The sequence below is a fragment of the Pezoporus flaviventris genome, unplaced genomic scaffold (genome assembly GCF_033815535.1).
Source record: "Pezoporus flaviventris isolate CSIRO_AGI_PZ_B2104156 unplaced genomic scaffold, CSIRO_AGI_Pfla_v1 ptg000002l, whole genome shotgun sequence".
Lineage (NCBI taxonomy): Eukaryota > Metazoa > Chordata > Aves > Psittaciformes > Psittacidae > Pezoporus > Pezoporus flaviventris.
Window position 1 is genome coordinate 91722644 of NW_026892550.1, and position 27116 is coordinate 91749759.

At 43.7% G+C, this 27116-nt stretch overlaps 1 protein-coding gene across 1 annotated transcript in view; it reads left to right on the plus strand.

Annotated features, from left to right (window-relative positions):
• The first annotated feature begins 208 nt into the window (after positions 1 to 208).
• SYN3 (synapsin III) overlaps positions 209 to 27116 on the plus strand; it is a 256004-nt gene continuing 229096 nt past the window's right edge. Inside the window, exon 1 of the mRNA XM_061445081.1 lies at positions 209 to 293. The gene's annotated coding sequence lies outside the window, so the exon portion shown is untranslated. The remainder of the gene's footprint in view (positions 294 to 27116) is intronic.

Genomic DNA, 27116 nt, shown 5'->3' on the forward strand with positions numbered 1-27116 from the left:
TATGTGCCAGATGGAAGCATGGATTTTCCATTACACAGAAGTCCTTCACTTGGTAACAGGAAAATACGATGCAAAACCCAAAAGCCTTCACTTTGCTGTTAATTAACCCTCGCTGACAGGTTTCTCAGGTGCTCAGAGCTGCAATTGCACCTCCCATAATCTCACAGCTGATACATCCTTTAGCACTAATAACTGGAACCATAGGACTATAGCTCTCTTCCTCCCTCCTTCCTTTTCACTTGGTGGCCAAAGGCTTCTCTACAGAACTTCATTATCAAGAAAGGAGATGGGATGTAAGAGTGGGGACACAGGTCAACTGTATAATCCTTTGTGTTTGGGTTTTGGGGTTTTTCTTTTAACCAAAGTTCAAAGTAAAGTCTGCTATAAGAGCATGTTTGCTGGGGTGACAGCACAGATATTCATTTGTAGGGATATCATAAAGAATAGCATGTCCCTGAATGTGGGTTATGGAGTCTCTCTTAAATACTGCATAGAATATGAACAAAAACTAGTGTAAATTGGGAGGCTAGCTGAATTTAGAATCATAGAATAGTTAGGGTTAGAAAGGACCTTAAGATCATCAAGTTCCAACAATTACATGGATTCAAATGGATTTTGTGTGGTGCAGGAACAGGCTGGGAGTCCAAGAAGACTTAGAAAAAATGAACTTTGGATTCATTATCAGAAACATAAATACTTGGAGAAGTATATATACATATAAATAGGTAGAAAAGAATTCACAGAAAAAGATGAAGGAGTGGAAATATGCAAGTGGGAGTTTTATAAGCTGAACTCTGCAATCATTGGAGAAAAAGAAAGAAAAAACCTGCAGGTGTAGCTCCCTTAAGCTCCCTTTCTTTGCAGCAAGGCAAAGCTGGCTTGTACTGGGAAATGAATGTTTGAGCAGGTGCAAGAAGTGAATGGCATTAACTGTGTAAATAGCAGCTGATTTTCAATAATCAGGCTCTCAGAAGGGATGCTCTGTCGATGCTATTTCCATATTACTCACAAAGCTTCCTATCCATCCACCTCTGACAAATTGGTAACAAAGAACAGTGCTTCCTTTAGGATTTATGTCAAATATTAATCCTCCAGGACAGATGCAGTAGGGCAGATTACCTTGGGGTCAGAAGTTATGTTTCAACAAAAGGGGGCAAATTGAGTTCCTAAGGCTGAAGTAGTGATGGGGCATTACCCACTTCCGTACCTACTCTCCTACAGGCTCTCTATATGATTCCCAGTGGTCTTTGTGTAGCCACGTTTACCTTCAAGCTGTTTTAAAAGAAGAGTTAGCTAGTGACCAGATCATTCAAATAGATGGGGGATAAGCGTGTGTGTGTGCTGCCTCAGGGTATGTTATGCAGTTCAAGAACCAGGTGTTAGTCTGGGAATTGCAGAATGGTTCATGTTGGAAGGGACCTTAAAGATCATATAGTTATAACCCCCCTGCCATGAAGAGGGATACCTTCCAGCAGAACAGGTTGCTCAATGCCCCATCCAGCCTGGCCTTGAAACAAGAGCTCTTCCACAGATTTATCTGTTAAAATGGCATAAGTGAGGGTTATCTCCCTAGTTTGGCACTTGATCTTTTTTTGTCTCTGGTTTCCACAGACCAAATCTGGCTACCATTCTTCACTTTCCTATCATACAATAGCAGTCTACAATACCCCTCCTTTCTCTCCCCACCCAAATTATATGTCAGGAATAACTCTTACATGATGGTAATATGAATCGCATGCCCTTTATGGTCAATGTACCTGTAAGATACCCAGTGTCTGAGGGGCAAAGAAGAATCGAGATCTAATTCACATGTCAAAATTTGGATTACATAGCCCAGGCACTGGAAGATTCTGAAAGCTTTAGTCTTGGTAATTCCGTATTTCAATATAAATAAGAGCATAGCGTATTCATTCAAAGCCAAAAAAGGGTGGCAGTTGTACTAACCCAAATGTGGTGAAACCTGTAGCATCAGTTGGTCGCTAAATAGCCTTTGTATACCAGGAGAGAAATAGTATTTTGCTAACATTCACCCCCTAGTTTGTCTCCAGAGCTGGAAATTTCAGGTGGTAAATGGCAGCAACCTCTCAGAGCTCTCATTTCAGGCTTTTGCTGATACATCATCTTCATTTATGCTTGGTTCTGATTTTGAAGGTTAATTTTGCAATTATAAGTGCTCTACATAATTTTTTTAAACAAAAGACTCTGTTTTGAAGTGACCACCGGGGAGAAAGATGAACAAATCTAATGGGTTCAGTTCATCCTCTGCTTCAGGGCATAACAACAGTTCTTAGAAGCTATTGTTCCTCTTTCCTGAACTGCATAGACAAGTGTGAGACATCAATATAGAGTTGCCTTTCCTTTAACATGCCCTTGGATTATTCTTTCACTTGAGGACTCCCATGTATTTCTTTCTGAGAATAGCTCTTTCAGCTTGTTTTCAGGGAGCAGCCCACCTGCTTTCACCCTGTTAGTCTCAGCACTGCTCCTAGAGAGACCCAAGTCTTTGTTTCTTCTTCAGCTGATTAAAGACTTTCTCAGTGCTGGGGGAGCATGTACCTGCTCATTGCCTACTCAGCTTGAGCAATGTATGTAACAGGTGAAAGAAACAATCTCTTGATGGGAAATCCTATAAAAAACTCAGAAAGTTTTGTTCTTTGTGTATCTTTGGGAATCACCTGGATTGTCCTATATAGATGTCTTTACATGCTTCTGCAAGGAAACTCAGTCCTCAAAGGCTCAGCTAAAGGAAAGCAAACATGAGATGCTCCAGTAACATGTATTGGTCAGCTTGGTTCCAAAATTACTTTAATAGGGGAATAAGCATCACAGCTCAGAAGGCTGCCACACTGCTCCATCAAACATCAGACAGCTTTCAAGGACTTGAAATGGCACTTCATAGTGACAGCATTTATTTTTTTATCTATTAAGAATTTAAGAAAATCCAATACTGCCCATTCTCAGTCCTGAAGTAACATTCCTCCTTGGAGCTCAGCTCTTGTTTTAGTGATGCTTGTCTTCAGCCTTTCTTGACTTCTCTTCGTATTTTTCCATTATGCAGTGGCTCTTCAGGTAGCGAGGCTGTGGCTTTCATATGGGTAGGCTGGAAGCCTGCAAACCACAGGCCACTTCAAGTGTGGGGAGAGTAGAATCATAGAGTCATAGAATAGTTAGGGTTGGAAAGGACCTTAAGATCATCCAGTTCCAACCCCCCTGCCATGGGCAGGGACTCCTCACACTAAACCATGTCAACCAAGGCTTCATCCAGCCTGGTCTTGAACACTGCCAGGGATGGAGCATTCACAACTTCCCTGGGCAACCCATTCCAGTGCCTCACTACCCCTACAGTAAAGAACTTCCTCCTTATATCCAACCTAAACTTCCCCTGTTTAAGTTTTAACCCATTACCCCTTTTCCTGTCACTACAGTCCCTAATGAAGAGTCCCTCCCCAGCATCCCTATAGGCCCCCTTCAGATACTGGAAAGCTGCTATGAGGTCTCCACGCAGCCTTCTCCAGGCTGAAGAGCCCCAACTTTCTCAGCCTATCAAGAACTGCCATGGCAGATATCCCCTTGCTCTCTACAAGTTGCTGCCTCACAGAAGGGACTATTTGCCCAATGTCCCTCTGAGGTGCCTCAGGCTGGCAGAGAGGGAAATCTCAGGTTATTCCAGTGAGGCTCAGTGGCTTCCTCAGGGTTACCTGGGAGGCAGCAGAGCTACAAATCCACATCACTATGTCCCCACGCAGTGAATCCATTAACACAACATTATCATACTTCTGCTTTCCATCACAGCAGGGTGTTTGGTACTGTACTTGAACAGGTTCATGGATCTGAGCTTTCTTCTGACAGGGAATCACCTTGCTATAGAGCATCTGCCTATGCATGGCCTGGCTTAATTTTGTTGTGTTTCCCCCTGCAGCGAGGGCAGGTTTATTCTGAGCAATAGAATCAATCCACCAGCTCTGCTCATTCCGGTTAAGTGTGAGGTATAGGACCTTAACTTTTAATGTTCCTTAAAATAACAACAGGGTGTTTAATTTTCAGCTGGAGCCTGTAAAAGTCCTTCTGCTGCAGTGCTCCTCAGCTGCAACAAAACACATCAGAGGCCTGGCAGTTTATCTGCCCTTCCACACACAGCAATTAGCATTCACAGCCCTGACCCTGGGTTGGGTGACTTCTCCCTTCATGTCTCTGACTTGACAGGAAAGGCAAGAACCATACAGTGGGGGCCCCTTTCAGCTCAGTGTCTTGAATCTGGTGATTATTTATCACACCTGAATCTTTGTGAAAGGTTTGTTTCATGAAAAACAGATTTAAATTGGATGGTTCATTCCTTTGATTAAGAAAAGTGATTAGTATGTCAGTGAAAACTTGTTAATCAAAGATTTTTAACCCAGCTGTTTGGGGGAGGGGGTCGGGAGAGGGAATCAGATGGAATTTTACTGCTGATTCTAATGCTCAGTGTAGTTTGCTTTACAAGCTGTTGCAGAGCTGAAGGCACAGGAACATTTAGTTATTGAAAAGGAAAATATTTCACCCTGTGTCACATCTTTGCTTGTCTTTGACTAGAAGAGAAAGGTGTAGAGATATATATGTGCATGCAATGTGATGAAATGAGAAATGTGTGACTGGATCCCTCCTTTCGGGGCAGAGCTGCCATGCTATATTTTCTGCCTGTCTTTGATTGAAGGCTTATCCTTCTCTTGATAAGGAAGCAGTGGTCTGATGGCTGCCAGGATTGTCCTTTGTAGGTACTTTTATTCCTGTACTTACCCTATCTGTGGAGTTCAGGAGATGGGATCAAGATGAGAAGCAGATACTGAAGCCCTACACTAAAGGCTGTAATGCTCAGTGTCCCCTGAACATCCATCCTCCATGTACCGAGTCCTGTGATGCAGAAAACAGGGCGTAGCCCATTTTAGAACTGAGTTAGCTGAAGTAGGTTGAGGTTAAGTGGCTTGTAAATGTGTCAGTAACTCCAAAAAAACTCTCCAACCAGCTGAAAAGCCTCAGCTCTATTAAAGCTCATATTCAACATGGGTGAAGGGTTTCTAAACGTTATCACCTCCAGGCTGCTCCACACAAAAGGAAAAAAAAAACCAACTCGGGCCTTACCAATGGATTATTAAGCTCCTTCAGCCTGATTGCTTTCCCTTTACTGCACAGAAGAGACTGGAGAGAAAGGTAAGGAAGTGGGAGGAAGGAAACCTGTAAAGGGCTTGTCCCACATTCTCACCAGACACCTGGGGATAGGAAGTTCCCACTGCTGTGTGCCAGCCTTTCTGGAGAGGAACAATGAAGTGGTTAATGGATCATACTTCACCTGGAAGCCAGAAACAAGTGGAATAGTGCAGGAGTCTTTTCTGGCACTGCTGTTTAGCATCTTTATCAGTGACTTGGAGGATGTGGCAAGGTGTGTATTCATCATGTTCTCAGGTGACACAAAAACCTGGTGATGGCAGCTGGGCAGGTCAATGCAATGGTGGGCAGGGTGGTGGTCCACCTGAAATACTGCATTCAGTTTTGGGCCTGGACACTGACAAACTGGAGTGAGTTGAGAGGAGGGCACCCAAGCTGGTTAGGGACTGGATGGAGCTCTTGCTCTGTGAGGAGCAGATAGAGCAGAGAAGACTTCAGGGGTACCTAACCATAGAGGCCTTGTGTCTAAGAGGAGGTTATAGAGCTAGGCTCTTCACAGTAGTGCATATCCTCCATGCAAGCTCATCTATCCTATAGAGAAATTCCTGTAATCACCTACCCATCACAGCCCTGCTTTGCCCAAGCATCTGCCTGAATTGCTTCCCTGTTGGCACCTCAATCTCAACCCTTTCTGGAAGCCTAGCAAGCCCAGGCACTCTCTGGCTTTTTCTGCACACCAGCTCTCCTGCCCTTAGCTGTGCTTTGCTCCTGCCACTACATAAACTACTCTGTATTGCCATGACCTGAAGTTCATGGTCATAGGCAGGCAGTATTTTATTATCATTTAATGCATGAAAACTCTTACAACAGCTCAAAACTTGAGTGCTTTACTTTTGGAAACAACTGATGGGGAAGGCAATAGCCTGAAAGAATGACCCGGGACTGTAGCTCCTAGGTGGGTAAGTTAGCACCCACCTCTGTCCTGCACCCTGTTAATTGAGACTTCAGTTCTGCTTGGCATCTTTCTGAATGATGTCAAGCTGCACAGTCCAAAGGCTTAATCAGGCATACTCTAAAGAGACAGCAAAACCATGCAGCACAAAACTGCTTATCATCTCCCCATCTTCTAGCTGAAAGATGGTAGATAATAACTCAAAACTTTTTGCATAGCAAATGATTCAGGAAAGCCAATTGCATGGTCTGCGAGCCTCATAAAATAAAAATTGTCTGTACTGAATGGGTCAGACAGGCACATTATAGGTCCCTGTTTCCCCACACTGTGGCACGTAGAGCTGTTGGGGGCTGTATCAGTGAAAGAGGGACCACAAGCAGGACGAGAGTGCCACAAATCTGCAACAGGAAACACCCTAATTAATTCACAGATTGCAGACAGTGTGGGGATGCAGGCTGGCAATCAAGGACACCCCTCTTGCCTTTGGGAGTGAGGCGGCCTGTGCATGGACTGGCATTGCCCTCTGCTGGCTGCTGCTCCGGTGGGTGATGCTGGGTGCCCGGGTGTGCTGGGCTTTTTGGGACTTCGACGGGTTTCTTGCCATTCTCACACAGCCTCTCCTTCCCTCTGTATGATATGAAGACCAACGGGTGGTTCTGCTTTCCTGCTTTTCTGCTGGAAGCTGGGTAGGGTCCAACTTCAAAGTGTATTTAACACTTTGTTCCACTTTTTTTTTCGCCTGTGGGTGTAGCTTTGGCCTTGTGTTCTTCTTCTCTCTCTCAGTAAAAGAGTTATTGCCTCTCTCTGTAAGGGATGTCATTACCCACTGTGTTAGTAACTCCCTGAAAATGCTAGCTTGTGTTTTTAACAAGTCAGCTAGCAATTGCAGTGTAAAATACTGAATAAACAGGGCAGGATCCCTTTGGAGGCAGTCAGGAAGCTGAAAGAGCTTTCTTTCAGTTTTATTGACTTTTGGTGTACCGGTTAATGACTTTCTTTCTGCTCTTGCATAAGTTTCTGGGGCATTATTCCCTGATGGACACAGGCACATTGTTTTTAGTAGCATTGCATTAAAAGAGACCAAAGCTCACAGCCCCAGCAACCTTAAGTCTTTAGTGGTCTCCTGTATCAGATTGCACACATTGCACTTTGCAGTCTTCCCCTTGGAGAGCTGGTATCTTCGTGGGAGAATCAGCATCACTTGACCAAGATACAGGAGTGAAGAGAAGCCAGATTTCAGGAGTGCAGAATGGAAAGAAGTGGCTTTTTAATGAATTGTTCCAATCTCACAGAGCAACAACAGCCAAGCTAGTGTCCCAGGAACTGTTTCAGTTTTGCCTTCACCCATCGCTATATTCCTACACCAGAAGAGCTTATGCTGCTGTCTGATGAGTTGCATAAGCTTTTATTGCTGGAGATAAGGAAGTCAAAAAAGAGCATGGGGGGAAAGGCTGGCTGGAAATTATTTCCTGCCATACTTACACTTCAGAGCCAGATAACGCTGCTGCCTCAGTTCCTTCTTCAATTTGACTCCCAGAGTCTCCCCAGTGAAACACTGCAAATACCTTTGGCAGGCAGAGCAACCAAACACTGGGAGAAGGCAAGAGTAGCCATGAAAAAAGGGTAGGCATCACTCATCGAAGACAAGCAATAGACATTCTTGATATTGCACCAGAAGTGCTGGTGCAATAGACATAGCATTTAGCACCAAAATAAACAAACACCTTTGGTGACGATAGCCTGCAAAATTGGGCCAAGAAGCAAAAACCTAGGGGAAGAGCAGGGGATGAAAAGAAGCTGAAAAAGGTCTCAAGACACTACTGACAAAAGATTGCGAAGGATGCTCAACAGGGAAAGAACCACTGTAGGTGAAGGCCTTGCTGTCTGGGACCAAGTACCTAGATCTAATTCAGATGGAGCTCACAGGCAGGTAAGATGTATCAGCAGAGTCCAGGATGATGGAGTTGGACAGGTACAGGTACAAAGTCACTGTTAAGTACCTCTCGCTGAGAGGATTGCCATGAAGCACTGAAGTGCGACACAGGTCAGCCACCTTAAATGAGCTGGGAGGAGGTGCCCCATGTATCTTCCAGTTGTAAGGAAAATCCTGCAAAGGGAAGCAGAAACCACGAATGTGGGCATGAAACCACCTGGCTTCCAGACCTGGCACTGCAGTAGCCTCAGATAATCTACTACATCCTTTAGTGTCTGTGTTTGACTATACAGAAAACTGAGATATTCTTGCAAATGCTTTACAGTCTGATAAATTATCTGTTATGGTAGTAAGTTCTTGTTGTGATTGACAGTGATGCTTCTGTGGTAGAGCAAATTTCCAGACTAGTATCATGGAGTAGAGCCTACCCTGGGCCTTTATTCTATACAATAACATTGCTTCTCAGTGGCTTGGATCCTGTTCCTGCCAGCTGAGAAAGAGAAATAGAATTTATCTCTTTCCCTGAGTACTTGGGACATTACCCTGTGCTGGACATAAGCTGATGGTCCTTGGAGACATAACAGCAACAAAGAACATGGCCCTTAGTCTCAAGTTCCCCAAATTAAGATGCACTGCTCTCAGCCAAGCATCCTTTGATGTGGATGCCTGGGCAATCAGGTGGAAGATCGCTCTCATGACTAACAAGCAGGAATCAGTAGTTTGCTCAGTGTTGTTTTGCACTCAAGATGATTGGCAACAACAACAAAAATACAGATGGTAAATCATGTAGAACTTGAGAAGCTCCTGCCCTGAAACTTTACTCTGAAGGGTCAGCAGTAGAGTGATGCTAATCTAGTCTGAAAACAACTGTTCCTTGGGGAGCAGAAAATAACTCATTTGGGGAAATCATTAGTATAATGATTTTTTGTTTCTATTTGAAACTCTATCTGCCTGTTTTCTGCTGCATTTTGAGCTGGTTTTCATTTTTGTTTTCAGCAAAGAGAACCATTTCATCTGGAGGGCCACCTGCTTATGATGTGCATTGCTGCCTGCACTCTGCAAGTGAGAGTGACAGGGGGAAGGAGGAAAAACAAGAAATGGTTAATTACAGCCACTGTTCGGCCACTAGAGACTCCTGGAAAATATCAGTCACCTTCCTGAGTACCTCAGAGCAGTTACAACAGGTTTAATAATCCGAACAAGGTGAAAGTCTGTATGAGGTAGAGAGAAATCTCTGAGGACGCATTGGAAACACTTGAAGGAGGCTAAGTAATATGTCAGACTGACATTATGGTTGGGGATAAGGTTATCCAAGAGGCATTCTTAGCAAAAGACCCAAGGAGTGAACAGCTGTTCCCCTGGGAGTGTGCTGCTCTCCCTACAGCATGGAAGTGTCTGTCTAATGGACAGGAGTCACATTTGCATGACCCAAATAACAGAATTCGAAGTGTGCTAATGATCCAAGCTGTTGCATTTGGCATTGACTGGTAACTTGGGAAGCCCACTCTTGACCATGGAAATGGCCAAATGGACTTCAGAACTTGTAAGCTTATGCCCCACAGTACACAGAGCATTCTACTTCATCCACTGCCCTTCTGTTCAGGCCAGAGGTTAAAAGCTCTTCTGACATTAAGCCATCTCTGAAAACTGTACCCACTAGGGGTAGTCCCGTCCCTGTCACCTTTAGAGAGTTCTGTGCCAGGATGAGGAGGAAATTTCTGGGATGAGGTACCCAGGGGAATTTGTGTTGCTGCAGCTTGTGGTGGAAACAAAGAGTTAAGATCAAGTTTTGTCAGTCAAGTTCTTTGAGAACAGCTAGCCTGGAGCCTTTATTGTGGGAATAAGGGAACACTTAGGGAGGAAGAGAGTTCAGGAGGTGTTGACATGTGTCAAGATGCAAGATCCCTGTTTATGGCGGGGCAAGTTCCAGGGAAGTCTTTGCTGGGCTTTGTCTCAGTTTCCTCCCTGAAAGAGAGGGAATTAGGTTCAATTCCTCTACTTATCAGTCTCTCTTACATGCTTCTTGGCACAGGGACAGTACACCTCTTCAGGTCAAAGCTCTTTACATCATTTACATCTACATTGATTGGATTATCTGCAAACACCATAAGGCTGCAGGTTTAAAGTGTCTGCAGTGGCTGCAACATGTTTTACACAGGTTATTGGTGTGATGCTCCAGGGGGATCTGAGTCAGTCAGGATTTTCAACAAGCCAAATGAACTAATTCCTGTCTGTACAGCCAGCCCAAAGAAAATTGTATTATAGCACAGACATGGTTATCTGGTGCAATTGACAGAAATTTTACTCATGCTTGAAATAGAAGAGTTCTTCAGTGGGCTTGGCTGAAGGGCCTATAAGCCTGGAAGTGTAAATATGCTTTGTGATGCTCTCCTGTGACTTGCATGCCTTGAGTAAGTTGAGGTAAGACAGGCTATGAATCTAAATTGCATTGTCGTTCCTGGATATTTCCATGAGTGGCCCAAAGTAATCAGTGTTTCATCTCAAACACAGCCTGATTTCTCGGGCTGCAAGAAGGCCAGTACACTTCAATGAGACAAAAAAAAAAAGGGATGTTTAATCCTATGTGAGAAAAACTGATGTTTTTAACTGAGTTTCCCACTTCATTTATCACAGGGCTCTATTACCCTGTCCTGGGAAACCACATTATTTCAGGAAGCCAAAGAAAAACTCATCTTAGGAAGCTATGTCCTTCTGCTCGAAATGCTATAGTTAGCTAAATGTCACCCCTAGAAACATTGTAATTCAAGTTAGTGGGCTGTATGGGAATATTTGTGAGAATTTGATTTGCTTATATCTGTCTTTGTGGCCATAATCTCAGATCCTAGCATTGCCCTTTCAAAATGCCAAATGCAACAGCTTGGATCATTAGCACACTTTGAATTCTGTTATTTGGGTCGTGCAAATGTGACTTCTGTCCTTTAGACAGACACTTTCATGCTGTAGGGAGAGCAGGGAGGAAAAGGGGCATAATATTTAAAATACTGCAGGAAAATTCTCATGTCATGTACAGTGTTGTAACTCCAGTGAAACCAAATAGACCTATCGCCAGCTTAACTGACATGAAAAATTTGCCCACATCTGACAGGTTTATTATTAACCCATTTCTCTCTTTGAAATTTCATTTCCCCTGCAGTATTTCCCATCACGTTTGCTCACTACGCACTCAACTTTGAATTGTATTTCTTCTCTAAGAGCCTAAGTTTCTTTTGGGTGACTCCATACTGAAATCATACTGAGGAGGAAGAAAAGGCAAAGCTTTGGGCAACCACCTTTTGCACGCTCTGCCACCCAGCCATACAGGCTACACAACTGCCAGGATTGCAGGGACATGCTTCCTTGAGCTCTGTGGTATCTGCAAACCCTCCTGACCTCTGCTACCTCTTGGTTTTTCTCTCTTATTTTTGATTACTTCTCAATTCCACAGTGCAGTTTGTACTCAAAGTCATGCCAATCTGTTGCCACAATTTTTGCCAGAGAAATTTTTTATCATCTGAATGTGTTGGGCTGGGGAACTGGAAGGTCATAAAAGGGGCTCTTGCAGAGATAACGCAGCAGATTAACTATAAGTGAGGAAAAGAGAGGAGAAAGACTGGGTTCTGAAGAAGAAACGGAACTGTGTGAGGAAAAAGCAAAGAGGAAAGGAGGAAGGACTATCAGAAGAGATGAAGGGAGAGGAACAAGAAAAGTGATGTAGAAACTGAAAAGCAGCAGTCATGTCACAGGCATGGCAAAACCTGATCAAATAGAAGGAAAAGCAACAGCAGAATGAGTTAATTAAAAATAAAATTTAAGAAAAATTGAAGGGTCAAGTGCTAATCAATCATTGTCAGTGACACTACTGTATGATGCATTGCTTTCCATTGGTGTAAGGTATAGAATCATAGAATAGTTAGGGTTGGAAAGGACCTTAAGGTCATCCAGTTCCAACCCCCCTGCCATGGGCAGGGACTCCTCACACTAAACCATGTCAACCAAGGCTTCGTCCAACCTGGCCTTGAACACTGCCAGGGATGGAGCATTCACAACCTCCCTGGGCAACCCATTCCAGTGCCTCACCACCCTTACAGGAAAGAACTTCTTCCTTATATCCAATCTAAACTTCCCCTGTTTAAGTTTTAACCCGTTACCCCTTGTCCTATCACTACAGTCCCTAATGAAGAGTCCCTCCCCAGCATCCCTATAGGCCCCCTTCAGATACTGGAAGGCTGCTATGAGGTCTCCACGCAGCCTTCACTTCTCCAGTCTGAACAGCCCCAACTTCCTCAGCCTGTCTTCATACAGGAGGTGCTCCAGTCCCCTGATCATCCTCGTGGCCCTCCTCTGGACTAGTTCCAACAGTTCCATGTCCTTTTTATGTTGAGGGCACCAGAACTGCACACAATGCTCCAGGTGAGGTCTCACAAGAGCAGAGCAGAGGGGCAGGATCACCTCCTTCGACCTGCTGGTCACGCTGCTTTTGATGCAGCCCAGGATACGGTTGGCTTTCTGGGCTGCAAGCGCACACTGAAGCCGGCTCATGTTCATTTTTTCATCGACCAGCATGCCAAGTCCTTCTCTGCAGGGCTGCTCTGAATCTCTTCTCTGCCCAACCTGTAGCTGCACCTGGGATTGCTCTGACCCAGGTGCAGGACCTTGCACTTGCCATGATTAAACCTCATGAGGTTGGCATCAGCCCACCTCACAAGCGTGTCAAGGTCCCTCTGGATGGCATTCCTTCCCTCCAGCGTATCAACCGAACCACACAGCTTGGTGTCATCGGCAAACTTGCTGAGGGCGCACTCAATCCCACTGTCCATGTCAGTGACAAAGATGTTGAAAAAAATACCAGGACGGATACTTCCAGCATCATGTTTTATCACACACCTCTAAATATTTGATTCTTTGTCAGCAGAAGACTTCCAGGTAGACAGCTATTTAGGTTTTTGGCCAACTCCACTCCCATCCCCTCAAGGAATCTTTTGCCTTTGTATGTACATGTTTCCTTCTGTGTATACACTGATAAAGGAAGAACATTTGCTCTGCAGCTGCCATATATATATGAAATATACATGTCAGAATTGCAGTGTAACACATGCAGACAGAGAAGCCAAACTAGGAATTCACTAACAACCTTAATTTTGGCATTTCCCAGATTTCAAATGCTTCAGTTTGCAACCTTGATGTTTTTAATATAGGTTTTTTTTCTCTGCAATTGTAAACAATACTTTGCATTCCTCTGACGTAGTCTGCCCGAGAATTTGATAGTGTTCTATAAACATTTTTGTGATTAGTCATGACAGCAGCCTTTTGAAGTAAGTAGCTGTTACCATTATTTCAGCTTTTGAAATGAACACATGCAGAGATCATGCTTTACTGAGAGTCACACACTATGTCAGTGGATCAGAAGTGACAGCCTCTTCTACATCCTGACCTGAGTTTTGACCTTCATCCACACTTCTTTTTCAGCAAAAAAAAACCCTTTTACAGATCACAGAATTGCATTTGTGACTGCCTAAGGCCACCTCCCACCCACAGTAAGTCTGAACAGAGTGCTCATTAACAGTAGAATACCCAGCCAGCCTGGGGTTCACTGCAAAGGGCCACATGAATACTTTATGAATAATAAAATGGACTGGAAAAGTTTGGAAAATGCAGGTGAGGTCTTCTGTAACAGCTATCTGAATTACTAATGACAGAGCATCATTAAATTGTTGTTAGCTGAGTTCAAATTTAACCTCCTTGAAATAGTTTCCTATGTGTCCATCAGCAAAGGTCTTCTGTGCATCATGTTGCCTTTTGATGAAGTAGTCTCTGTCTGTTGGTAAGCTAATTACTCTTGTTTTCATCCTGCCTGGTAAACAGATCTCCCCTTGTTCTTACAGCAGTTCATGCCTCACTTGTTTTCTGGTAGACTGCTTTATTTCTTCTGTCAAGCTACAAAGGTCTCTTCTTCCCAGGGAAGAAATAATAAGCATTAAAACCAAGTTCAGACTGAAACTTTATAGTCTTTTGACTATGAACTTTATAGCCTTTTGGCTATGTACAGGCAAAATATTTCATGAATTCAGAGCAAACAAATCTTCACTCTTCCTGTACTTACCTTTTCACTTTGTTCCCCTCCCTATGACCTCACATTTTACTTTTACTAGTTCCCATTTCCTAAAAGTTATCTATAGTGGTTCCATCTCTAAATCCCTTCACAGAGCTTTTCCAGACCACCTTCCTGAGCTGTCTCCCAGAACAGATCTTTCTTCTTTCAAGATGCGCATAGCTTGGTTGGGTACAATCCCTGGAACACAGAACAGCGTTTGAAGCTTCTGTAAGGAGCCAGTGGTAGTAGCAGCAGGAAAAGGAGATGGACTACCTCTCCTATGGTTTTGATTAATAGGAGTGTCACTTCAGCTCCCAACCAGCAGTGACCCTCCTCCACAGTTACAAACCAGTCTGTGAAAATCCCTCCTCCTTGACACCTCTTCTGAAACAGACCTTTCTTGACACCCACTCTCTTCCCTTCTCTTTGCCTCCTCCATCATGTGAATTGGACTGATGGATAGGCTGATAGTGTAAAGCAGCCTTTGCTGAAATAAGGGGTAGATTGAGGTGTAAAACCTGGTGTCAAGATCATATTTCTTTCAGCGTGCTTTGGAGCTTCTGACTTTTCTCCACTTGGTGATGAATGGTAGGAGGGGGAAAAAGGAGGTGTAGAAAGCCCCCCTGCTTTCATCTGGGGAAGAATGCTTAGTGTGCAGTAAATTTGTCATATTTCAAACTCATTCTGGAACATATTTGCCAAGATTTCAGAGTTATAGGCCCATAAGTCAAATACCTTGCAAAATAGGTGCCATTATTCTCCTGTTTTCCACCTGAGCGTCTAGGTAGCCCCATATATCTTTGGGTCACTCGGCAGCACAGATTTCTTCCATGCTCTGTATCCTTATGTCATTTAAACTCCAGCAGGGAAGTGATGTATGAATTAATGTATTTCATAAAAATAGCCACTCCCAGAGCCTGGTGATGGTGCTCCAACAAAAGCCACGTTACTGATACAGCATGCCACGAGGTGTCATCAGAATTTATTCTGGTTTTACCCAGATGCTCCTATGGGCAGCACCACAACTGCTTCATCACAGCGGACACATCGGCATCTATTGCATTAGACATGTAGCCTGCACCCTGCCATTGCTCCAGTGTTCAAATGCTTCACAGCATGCCTCTCCCCTTGTAGCCATACTTGGAGGAAGAGAAATATTCTTACTTCTGTTTTATGGTGGGAGAACTGAGGTAACACCAGCCTAATTCACTTACCCAGAGGACTTTTTATAAGGATTAAGGATGTCTAGGAAGAGAAGGGATCCACCAGGCAAACAGTGATGAAGTAAGTGCAGAGGCATTCAGTGCTTGCTTTTTTTTTATTGCCCAGTGTTTAATAGTGCTGTTAGACCTTAGGCTTGCCTGGTCCTCTGAGTTGGAGGACCCTGGCTGTGGGAACTGTGATACTAGGAAACATTTCCTTACCAAGAGAGTAAAACATTGAAACAGGCTTTCCAGAAAGTATGGATTAAAAGATGGCTGCAGCATGATGATTAGAAGCCTAGGCAGGGAGGACAATCCACTGTGTTTCCACAGCTGTGGCAGGAACTTGCAGAGGTTCCTTACTCCTTGTAGCACAGACCCTTATGGGGGAATCTTCCCATCAGCATATAGAAGGACATACACATGTCCCTAGAAGCTGTATCTGATAATGAGTTTTCCAAGTGATAGTAGCAGTGTGGAAGAAGGTTATTAGCACTGATCTTCTCTCCCTTTGTAGAAGATAACGAAGTGTCTGTAAAACACTAAGTGCTTCAGTTCATTTTTTTCCCTTCTCAAATGGAGGATGGTGACCTCTGCCATGGGCTATTGAGCATAGCTAAACTGCTGCTTGTTGTTATGGCAATAGTGGGAGCAGTCAGCTGCTGCAGAGAGTGGGAAAGTGAGGAGAGGAAGGGAAAATCACCTGAAGGAGGATCTTGAGGTTGGCAATGAAAGATAGGCAGCAGGGGATGAAAGTAAGCATGCTCAGTGTTAACATCCTATGTCAGGAAGACAAAACTCTCTTGTTCTGTATGGATTTTACAGTAGAACTCTAAAGGAGGTAAAAGTCCTCTACATCAGGACCTAGAGCACCCTTGTAGGAGTGATGCAGGGACTGGTGGGGAGCTAGGGTCATCCCATGCCTCATGGAGATGCCTTAGGCACTTGCACAGGGACAGCCCTCAGCAGTGAGCAAAGAGGACAGTGCAGTTACTTATTTAGATGCCTATAACATCTCCTCAGCATTAACACATGCAGGATGTTGGTCTTCATTTGGAAGTGTTCCACAGGAAGGGCTGCCTATAGTCTCAGCACTAAAAGCTGATAATTGACAGTATTTCTCATCCTTCACCCAAACTAATCTCGGAAAAGAGAAACTGGTATAATAAAGAAATGGCTAGAGAAAGCGTAATTGCAAATAGAGTAAGGATTTTTATGTGAGAATAAGAAACTTTTATTAACACATACAAAAGAAGTTCATTAAAATGAGACAGCAGGAAATAACAGGACAATGTTTTAGGCTTTTCTAATTCTGTCTTTCCCCATTCAATTAAAACCTTTACTAGACATTAAAAGAAGCTCATTTTTTCATCCAAATGAGTATTCACTGCTATATTTTTCTATTCTGTGATAGTTCAGGAGCACCTGAATTAAGTACCACACTTATTTTAGCTTCGTCCAGTAGTTAAAAAATTACATATATGGTCACATTCAGTAATGCGTTAGATGTATGTGTCTGGTAGGGAAATCTTGGCAGTTAACAGATGGTTTTAGTTTAGTGTCTCTAGAAATTTCAGTCTTCTAAGAGAAACAACACAAGTTTTGCTGGGTAGGGTAACAGTGAGATGAAAAGATAGCTCAAGACTTTGCCTCTTGACTGTTACCTGTTAAGTATACCCAAAGCTAACAAACTCATCTTTGATCAGAGTCTTGAATGACAGGTTAAATCCACCCCTGGTTTGTTTGGTACCATAGACCCAGTACTTTGCTACACAGAAACAAAGTCAAGGAACATGGCCTAGTGACTTGTCACCAGGCATAGCAGAAGGCACATGCTTTTACTGCCATTCAAGTGCTCTTGGTCATGGTAACAAAGCCCAACTTAGTGCTGGAGCTGGGCAAAAGTTTTCATTTGGGAATGGCACCATGACAGTGTGTCTCAGAGTGCATTCAACAGCTCCTTGGAGTGGACTTGGCCAAGCTGTCATGGGCATAGAGCAAAGACTGAAATGTGTCTAAGTCAACCCAGCTACAGGTCTCCCTCTGCTTTCCCAAGTGGTTGTCTCTAAGTCTTGATGCCATTTTACCCTCACCAGCTTGGTAATATGTCACTTCTTGTATTGACTTCCCAAGGCACTTTCACGCCAGCAACCCAGCTGGGGATAGGCAGGTACATGCATTTTTCAGCCAGACTCTCCCTTTGCCATCATTTGTAAATGCAGTGCCAATGTGGTGTGCACTAAGGAGCCACTTTTGCCAACACACACCTTCTGGGTCTTCCCTATTGAGGGCTTAAAGAGAGGGACTGAAAACATGCTCTGGAATACTGGATGTGTTCCTTGACCTCAAAAAAAGGCCATGGTCATCACTCAGACATAAGAGTCTAAGGAGCACTTTTCTAGGGCCATCATATCCAAAACTGGCTGCCTAAAGTCAAGCTTCTCAGAGAGAACTTAGACATCTAAAAAAGAGATCTTTTCTTTCTGAAAATGTAGAATATTTAACTTGATGTTTTCCAAAACCAGGCATCAGAATGAAAAATAAGTGTTGAAATGACACCGTGGTTTGTAGAGCTCTCTTACAGAAGGAGGAGAAAAAATAAATTGAGGTTAACAAGACAAGTCAGGAAAGTGGAGAGGCAGGAAATTAAACCTTACTGTTCTCAGCACTTATCTGGAGAAAACAAATGAATAGCATTTTGTTTTGCAGCAAATATTTTTCACAATGGTTCCTAGCAAATATCAGCCACAGATCTTTGCTTTACCAGAAAGCTGGCAAGCAACAAGACAAAGAGCACAGGTGGGAATGCAGAGTTGGGAAAATAAGCAAAAAGCATCCTGGCTTGTATCTTAAGTATGTTTAAGATACTGCCCTGGTATCTAATTATAGGCTGTGCAGGAAGTAACAACTGTAGTTCAGATTTCTTGACATACTTCTCTGCATGTCTTTTGTTGCTTTCAACAGCAACAGACTGTTTTAGCTGCTGTTTTCCATGGTGGGTATCTGCCTCTGAATATATACCAGACAGAAAATGGTTTTGCAGAAAACAGTAAGGGAGGCTACCCTGGATCTCAAATGTACCCATCCTAAAGAAATATTTGCAGCTCCTATTTGCAATGTGCATTTAAAGATATACCTCTGTAAAGCTGTATATTATTGTTGGCACCCACAGTTACTGAAAAGGTCTTGTTTTAATTACAGTTTAGTACTAAAAGAGAGCTCCCAGCATAACCATGGTCCAGACATGATCCCTGTTAGGGCCAAGGAGAGACCCCATATTAGTGCCTGTCAAAAAGTCAGGGACAGAACCATAGGTCCCACCCCATAGTGTGGCTCCCTCCTGGCTTGAGGTTGGAGACAGTTGGTGGGCTCATCTGTCGCACTGGCACCACCAGGATCTCCATTCTCCTCCCACTCTGACTGCACTGTGATCCTGCACTTGCTGAGCAAAATGGATTTCACTGCAGTGCTCCTTACAGTCTCTAGTATGGGGACCAGTCTGACTTGAAAAGCACCAAACTGTAGGTATAGTATTGGTCTGATAGTTCATTAATTTTGGAGAGTTACTTGACAAAACCCTGTTTAACCTCGAATAGTGCTTCTAGTGCTGTATCTGCAGAAGACACTGAAAAGAAAAAGCTATGTTCATAGTTACAGGTGAGGAAATTCCAATTATTTTATATTCCTTAAATAAATATCACTACAGGATGAAAACTGTCCTTGGAGAGACAGTATAAACAGTAAAGGAGCTGCTTTCCTTTTTAAGTGAAGAGTAAAGACCAAAGCAGCTGTGCTCACAACTAACTACACAAAATACCAGTGCCAGAAAAGGGTAAACCACTGATAAGGAAAAAGTGACAAGAATACTCAGCAACATATGCAAAACCAGCTCAGCCCTGTGCTGGGAGACAAAGTGAGACGAATGCCTACAAGAAAACTCTTAACCCTTGTGCAGGCTCAAGCTTTACTGCAAGAGGCAGGACACTGTTGTCCTTGGATGGTATGAAAACATCACAACTAAACAAATAGTGTGAAAACTTTATTATTTCCGGTATTGAGCAATAATAATTATGGAGCAATATAGTTGTGTTTTTCATTATAAAATTTAGGATAAGGTCCACTTTACCCTGGATGGACAGCAGCCTGATGGAGCTGATTTTTGGCTTATGGAAATAAGAGTCCCCCAAAAACAGATTGAGCTTCCAGACAATTGCCAGTCACCCCCTCTCCACAGGGCTCTCAGTATCTTCTTTGAGTTTAGATCACCTTACCCTTTAGAAACAACTAGAAGAGGTGCCAACAGGTACTTTGCCCATTATATAACTGAGCACAAACAGATCACTCCTGAGTGATCCTAAATACCTGTAGACAGTGTTTTGTTAAAGCAAAACTGGCTGTGGTGACACGACCACCCCAAAGTACCTGAGACTTCAACCAGCACTACCTGGTACCCACCAGGTCCTGTGAGATGAAAGGGTGGCTCATCCATAGGGAACTGAGGCACAGGCAATTTCTGATCAAAAAGATGTTTGCTTGGGTGCTCTGTTTTCATATATGACTATATAGTTTCAGTTTATTTTGAGGTGAGGTTTTTTTTCTGATTATGGAGCTTAAGGCTGCATTACAGAGGTTCAAATCACAGATACCACCGTCTGGAACATATAGAAAAGAGACTGTTTTTTTGCCCAGTTTCACTACAAATGCAAACTTTTGACAGGCTAAAATTTGACCTTAACTACCTTGTTATCCAGGAGGATTTACTAATCCCTCCTTACTTTGATCCCTGTTTTGCTGGAGGGCCCATTTTTCTGGTCAGGGCTATCTTAATGTAGACATTCAAAGCAATTTTGGATTACCCATCCCTCAGTGCTGGCCACAGAGAAACCCTTCCAGATGTCATGGTTTTGCCCTGGGGTACCCAGAGTTAAGTCCATTGTACCATCTGTTTTCAGGTTCAATACTCCACTGTCTTTAGTTTTACAGCAGTGGTATTCTGCCGACCACACAAGTTTGCTCCAGATTTCCAGTGTGAGGGGGAACCTCCAGCCAAGTCTGAGAGCTGCAGCCCACCTAACAGTGGTGTGACACAGGTGAGTTTTCTGGCTTTCTCCTGCTGTCCCAGCAGGCAGGAATAAGCCCAGTCAGTAGCCTCTTTGCAGATGCTGTGGCTTCTCCTCACTGCTTTGCCACACTGCAGGACCCCCCCACCCCAGCCACAAAGGCAGCCAAGAGGCTTTTTCTAGTCAGTGCTTCTTACCAAGCTTAGTACCACAATCCTGCCTTTCACAGGACCCATCACCTCTCTCTAGCCAACAGACTATTTTGTCAGCTCCCTATTGCTTCATGATATCCAAATAGATTCTCCCAAAACATTTCTTCTCTTCACTACTTGCCCTCCCTCTTAAGGATAATAATGCAGTTTATCTGACAATAGCTACAATAAAAAGCTTGCTGTAATTACTATATATGGGTTTTAGGCCAAATGCAACCCTGGCAAACTTGTATTGAAATTAATGCAGTTGAGCTAAGGATACATTTTTCCCTTTTCCTTCATTTCCCTGCCAGCAGCCATTGTATGATAAGCTTTGGTACATGGAAGATGAAACAAAAGGGTATCAGGAAAAAACAAAGTGGTTTCGTCATCTGAGGAACAGGTTATTGTTTGGGAATGCTAAGACCTACGTATGCCTAAACATTTTATTTCAATGCATAGTCCTGTCTGACCTCTGAGATTCAAAAAAAAAGAGAAAAACACAAACTAAAGCAAAACACAAAACACCACAAAAGTGAAATAAAAGAGAAATATTTGATGAACCCATGTTCTATCACTTTTTCATTGAGGTCCTTTGTGGTGTTGCCTTTTATTAATTCTTAGAGATACTCCATCTATGTCATAACCAGACCATAGAGAAAGCACCAGTTAATAATGTTACCACTACTACTGTCACAAGTCTTTCACAGTCTTTTTTTTCTTTATAGCTCCTATGATGTTTGGCTAGGGGTAAGAGATTAGAAAGCCATCCCTGCTTTGGAGACTGTCCAAAACTTCATACTCTCCTTGGCTGATGCGTTGACAGCTGCAAGCCCAGCAGATCTGATTTCAAATAGGGTTTGCTAAAACAACTTTGAAATAATTTCTTTCTAAAAGCTAAGGGTTTTCTACTACTGTAAGAAGCCCAATGGGCCACTCGGTGGATAAAGAACTGGCTGGATGGCCACACACAAACAGTTGTGGTCAATGGCTCAATGTCCGGCTGGAGACCAGTAACGAGTGGTGTCCCTCAGGGATCGGTGTTGGGACCGGTCTTGTTCAACATCTTTGTCTCTGACATGGACAGTGGGATTGAGTGCGCCCTCAGCAAGTTTGCCAATGACACCAAGCTGTGTGGTTCGGTTGATACCCTGGAGGGAAGGAATGCCATCCAGTGGGACCCTGACACGCTTGTGAGGTGGGCTGATGCCAACCTCATGCAGTTTAACCATGCCAAGTACAAGGTCCTACACCTGGGTCGGAGCAATCCCAGGCACAGCTGCAGGTTGGGCAGAGAAGAGATTCAGAGCAGCCCTGCGGAGAAGGACTTGGCATGTTGGTTGATGAAAAAATGAACATGAGCTGACTTCAGTGTGCGCTTGCAGCCCAGAAAGCCAACCGTATCCTGGGCTGCATCAAAAGGAGCGTGACCAGCAGGTCGAAGGAGGTGATCCTGCCCCTCTACTCTGCTCTTGTGAGACCTCACCTGGAGTATTGTGTGCAGTTCTGGTGTCCTCAGCATAAAAAGGACATGGAACTGTTGGAACAAGTCCAGAGGAGGGCCACGAGGATGATCAGGGGACTGGAGCACCTCCCGTATGAAGATAGGCTGAGAAAGTTGGGGCTGCTCAGCCTGGAGAAGAGAAGGCTGCATGGAGACCTCATAGCAGCCTTCCAGTATCTGAAGAGGGCCTATAGGGTTGCTGGAGAGGGACTCTTCATTAGAGACTGTAGTGGTAGGACAAGGGGTAACGGGCTCAAACTTAAACAGGGGAAGTTTAGATTGGATATAAGGAAGAAATTTGTTACTGTTAGGGTGGTGAGGCCCTGGAATGGGTTGCCCAGGGAAGTTGTGAATGCTCCATCCCTGGCAGTGTTCAAGGCCAGGTTGGACAGAGCCTTGGATGATATGGTTTAGTGTGAGGTGTCCCTGCCTACAGCAGAGTGGTTGGAACTGGATGATCTTAAGGTCCTTTCCAACCCTAACTATTCTAGATTCTACAGGCCTATGACAAAGGAAATAATGTCATCCATGTCTAAATTTAGGGGTGCTGGTTTCTTTGGTTTTGAAACTTGCCCTAAGTCAACAAGCCCTCAACGCTGTTCCTGCAATGGGATTTTCCCCACTTAAAAACAAGTTGCTGCCCAGCATCACTGATGCGCCTTCAGCCCAGCTTTGCCTGTGCTGGGCAATCAATCATTTGACTCACACTGATGGGTGTGGTGGATGTCTCCGAAAGTCCAGGGGGGACCTCCTACTCCCATTTGATTAAAGGTTGCGTCGGTTTAGCAAAAGTCCAAAGGACCTTGCAATGTTGTGAGAAGCTATGAGGCTGTTGGGGGAGGACTGGCTTGGTGCTCAGAGAGGTGTGTCAAAAACTGAACAAATAGCTAATGAGGGGCTTTGACGTAAAGGAAGTTTCCAGGGAAGCTGCCTTGTTGGGTGTCCTATTGGAGATGGTAGAGATGAAGTGAACATAAAAGATGGATATCATGATACGTTACTGGAAGGTAAAAAATGCTGAACAATTACACTGTGTCATATAACTGTAGTAAATGCTGTGCAGGGACTGCTAGCCAAAAAGTTGTGAGGGTAGCTCATTACTCTTTTCCTGAACATAGAAAAATCCTATATTCACCATGGGACAAGAATGAATCTTTGTGTGTTATCATCGAATAACTGAAGGTTGGTAAGTTCATAGCACATTTATCTCCTAATAACTCATTTAAGTGCATGTAACTAAAGGGAGACTGCACATGCCAAGTCCTAGGCATGGTTTGTTCCTTAGTTTGTGTTAGTGTCTGCTTTTTTTGGCTTTCCTAAAGAAGTACAGCAAGAGGAATACAAATAGCTGGCAAAGGCAAGGAAAGGGTAGTCTTTACAATAACTGTAGGAGTCTTATTGTCCTCATACTGACTTTTGCATTATATGGTCATATTGTCAAAATAGAGTTTCGCCCTCTGGCACAGATAAGGGGGTTAGGCTTTGGTATGAGGACCCTATTTTTTACAAGTTCTTGCCTTGAAAAGGGAGATATTTGCTCTGGGATCACTATTTGTGGCTCTAGAAGCCTGAATGTCCCTGGGCATCATCCAGGGGTAATACCCCTGTGTTGTGCTCCCAGCAAGGGGCATCGTGCGCTGACATTCAGTTCAGCCTTTCTATACAGCTTACTTTAGGCTAGAGCTTGCCCATGACTGAGGACCAGTTGCTTGTCATACCTGGTTCTCCAAGGTTGTCCTGCCTACTTTATGTTAGGTTTCCTTCCCTGTCTGGAAGGGGGTAGAGGGTGCTCACTTGGAGTATCGGCCAAAGTGTTTCTGTAGGTCTCAGAAACAGTAACTACATGAAAAAGTGAGTTTTCTGGGTTTTCTAGTTTTCTCTAGACACCACTAGATGGCCTCCTGGTCTCTATCGTTGGGGAAATTGTGATGCGCATCCAGGGAGAGGGAGAACAGCCGGGAAGGCGAGGGGGTGCTGGATTGTGCAGCTGATGGGGGAGCGCAATGGCCCAGCCTGGGGATGCGTGTGCTGTCCCGCAGAAAGGCCAGTGAAAGTGAGTTTGTTTTCGTCTGTAAAATACACTGAACTATGGAAACATTAACGTCTGTGTAATGTGAGCTCACCCCAATTAAAAAAAGGCTGATTTAGGGGGGAAAGAGAATTTTGATTCTGTTTACGCTGGTTTCTTTCTTTTCAGCATAGAAAGAAATTCAGTTGCTCATACTTGCAAGAAGTCCATGCAATTGATGAATTGCAGGTGCAGAAGTAATCCCTGGGTCCTGTGGCCTGTGAGCTGAAGGATTTATATTATTCAATTAACAAGCCAAGTGTGGATGAAAAATATCCAGAAGTGCTGGGGTTCAGATACGTTTGAAGTAGCAATATTAGCTAAAACAAAACAAGCAAACAATTAGGACTAACCCCTCCACTGGGAAGGCAGGTGGAGGGAGGAAGTAGTTGACTTCTAAGCATCTGAAAGTCATCATACATGTTTTTAACTTTTAAAATTAAATGTTTATTTCCTGCACTTATAATCTTCACTTATCATATTTTTATTCTTGTGTACTGTCAGAAATTCATCTCTATGAGACAGTTCTGAAATGCTCAGGGCTGGATTCTGGCTTGGTTAAGTCTGAGGTTACCCTTATCAATAAGTTTACTCAAGGGCTATGAATAAAGTTAGAGAGGTGTCTGTCACTTCCCAGAATGACAAGTACATCTGCAAAACAGATAAATATTTGACCGTGTTCTCACTGCACCACGATTCACCTCTGTTCTTGAACTAGACTTATTTTTTCCTCTCCCTTTTCCTCTTACTCCAGTGCTTACTCTTCTGCTGTTATAATCATACCACGACAATGAGCGTGCTTTCTGCTAGGGGATGAAAGCCTCAGTTCCAAGACACGTCATCCTCTGCCACTGTGTTTTGGTGCTGTGGCTTATGCCAAGGCTGGTGGGGAGGAGAAGCCAGATCTATGAGTCCTTGAGGGAAGGGTGTGTGCTTTCCTGCGGTACACATGCAAAGACAGGATGTTGCTATGTTTAGCTTGGGTTCCTCTTGGCAATAAAATATTTTCCATAAAGTATCTTCCATAAACGCCAGGTGGGTCTTTGAAATCCCATCCAAAATGCTAGGATTCCAATAAAAAGCACAGTCAAAAATCAAGACACTGAGTAGCATGTTGGGAACACATGATGGGAAAATACATAAAGCTTGGAAAATCAATTGGTTTGGGTAGTAAAAGACAACCCTGCAATTAGCAAGTCAGCAAAATGACAACCTGCAAAACAGTAATGCCTTAAGTCCCTGAGTGCCATTCATCAGCCTATGGTGCCTCCCTTTCAAAAAGGCTAATTGCTGGTGGGAGAGGTCTCAAAAGGTTTAGAAAATGTTTATGAGGCTAATTCAGGAAAATGTATGTAGCAAAATTCATGGTTAGTTTGCTTCTATGAAAGATGATTAATGTTCTGTAGGAGTCTACACAGAGCTGAGACTACTGCTAGATGGCTCTCTAACCTAAGAGAAAATTCCAATACACAGTGGTTGGCAACCGAAGTGAGACAAAGTAACTAAGAACTGAATTCCAGCTCCCAGCAGTGAGGATAATCGGTTAATGGGATGACTAATTGCAGGGAAAGCATGAGAACTCTATGACTTGAATCTTGATTAAAAACCTGGCACTCGTTCTCAAAATGCTGTATAGCCCAAAGGTGGGTTCTGGGCTTGATGCAGAAATTTGAATGAAAGTTTTAGGTCTGCTCTTGTGGAGGGCTAAATTCAGTCTCTGAAGTAAAGCAATTATAGAAGGACAACCTCTGAGCTGGTAAGAACTATGGTTGTGTAGACTACCTAGTAGGAATAAGAGATTTTGTTAAGTTACACAGGTGAGGCTGAGATTGGATGAATGAGATTTGCACAGTGACAGCAGTCATTAGAAAGCATGCGGACATGGGTGTTTACTAGAGGTGAGTAATGCAGAGGAGGCAGCACAAAGACTGCTGTGCCTTGTCGGTTTTGTGCTAGAACACCCTTGCTGCAAGAGGTCAGCCTAAGGTGCTCAGTGTGGATTACAGGGCTGTGCTGTCTCTGGCTCTGATCTTTCATGAAACATGAAGTACTAAGAGGATCTGCTATCATCTGTGGTCTTAACTTACAGCTTGGTAGTTTTCTCTCTCCTTTGTGGTGACAAGTATCATCTTGTATCAAGTATCACTGGTTTGGAGACGTGTCTATGATAGGATACTTTCCTTTTTCCATGTACCTCGAGGTGCTGGTGTTCAGTCCTATCTGACTGTTATCAGTGGTCTGTTTTCTTCCACACTTCCTTCGTTTTTGGAGTTCAGAGCCCCTTGCTTGCCTCAGATGCATATTTGTAGCTGTGTTTACACACCAGTAATTATAAATAGATGTAGTGGCATAGCCCAGAGAGGCTGTATTGGCTTTCAAATAAAGGCTTTGTTGTATAGCTGCTTTCCTCAGACCAGAAAGGCAGTGTTTTTCATGTCATGCTGTTCAGGTGTCTGGAAAAGTCATCTGGAGCAAAGGGGAGCCTTCTCAATGCCACTTTGATGGGCATCTGAGGTTTCCTGAAATGATGACATCTCTGTTATGCTGATAGCACTTCCAATCATCTCTTCTCCATCTGCAGAACAGGGCTCAATCTGGCTTGCTCAAAGACACTCGCTGAGTCTATCTAGCCCATTCTCTGTTTCACTTCCTGTGGCTAAACCAGACAACTTTTTTAGGAAAATTTGGAGTCTAGGAATGCATCCTGGTAGGATGTTACTGTGAAGACCACCAGGTTCAGAGAAGAATGGAAGGATTGACTTTGAAAGGTGCAGGTCCTATGTGCAGTTAACTTTCCATCAAATAGGGCCCTATAATTCTTGTAGGAGAGCTTTGCTCTGTAGTCATAAACAAGAGACACAATGCCAAAGTGTACTTATAGACTTCAAAAACTGTACTCATAAAACAGACTCTGAGGTATTCCACTTGCAGGTGTACTACCTTGACTGCCCTCTGTGCAGTTTTCAGAGATCTGAG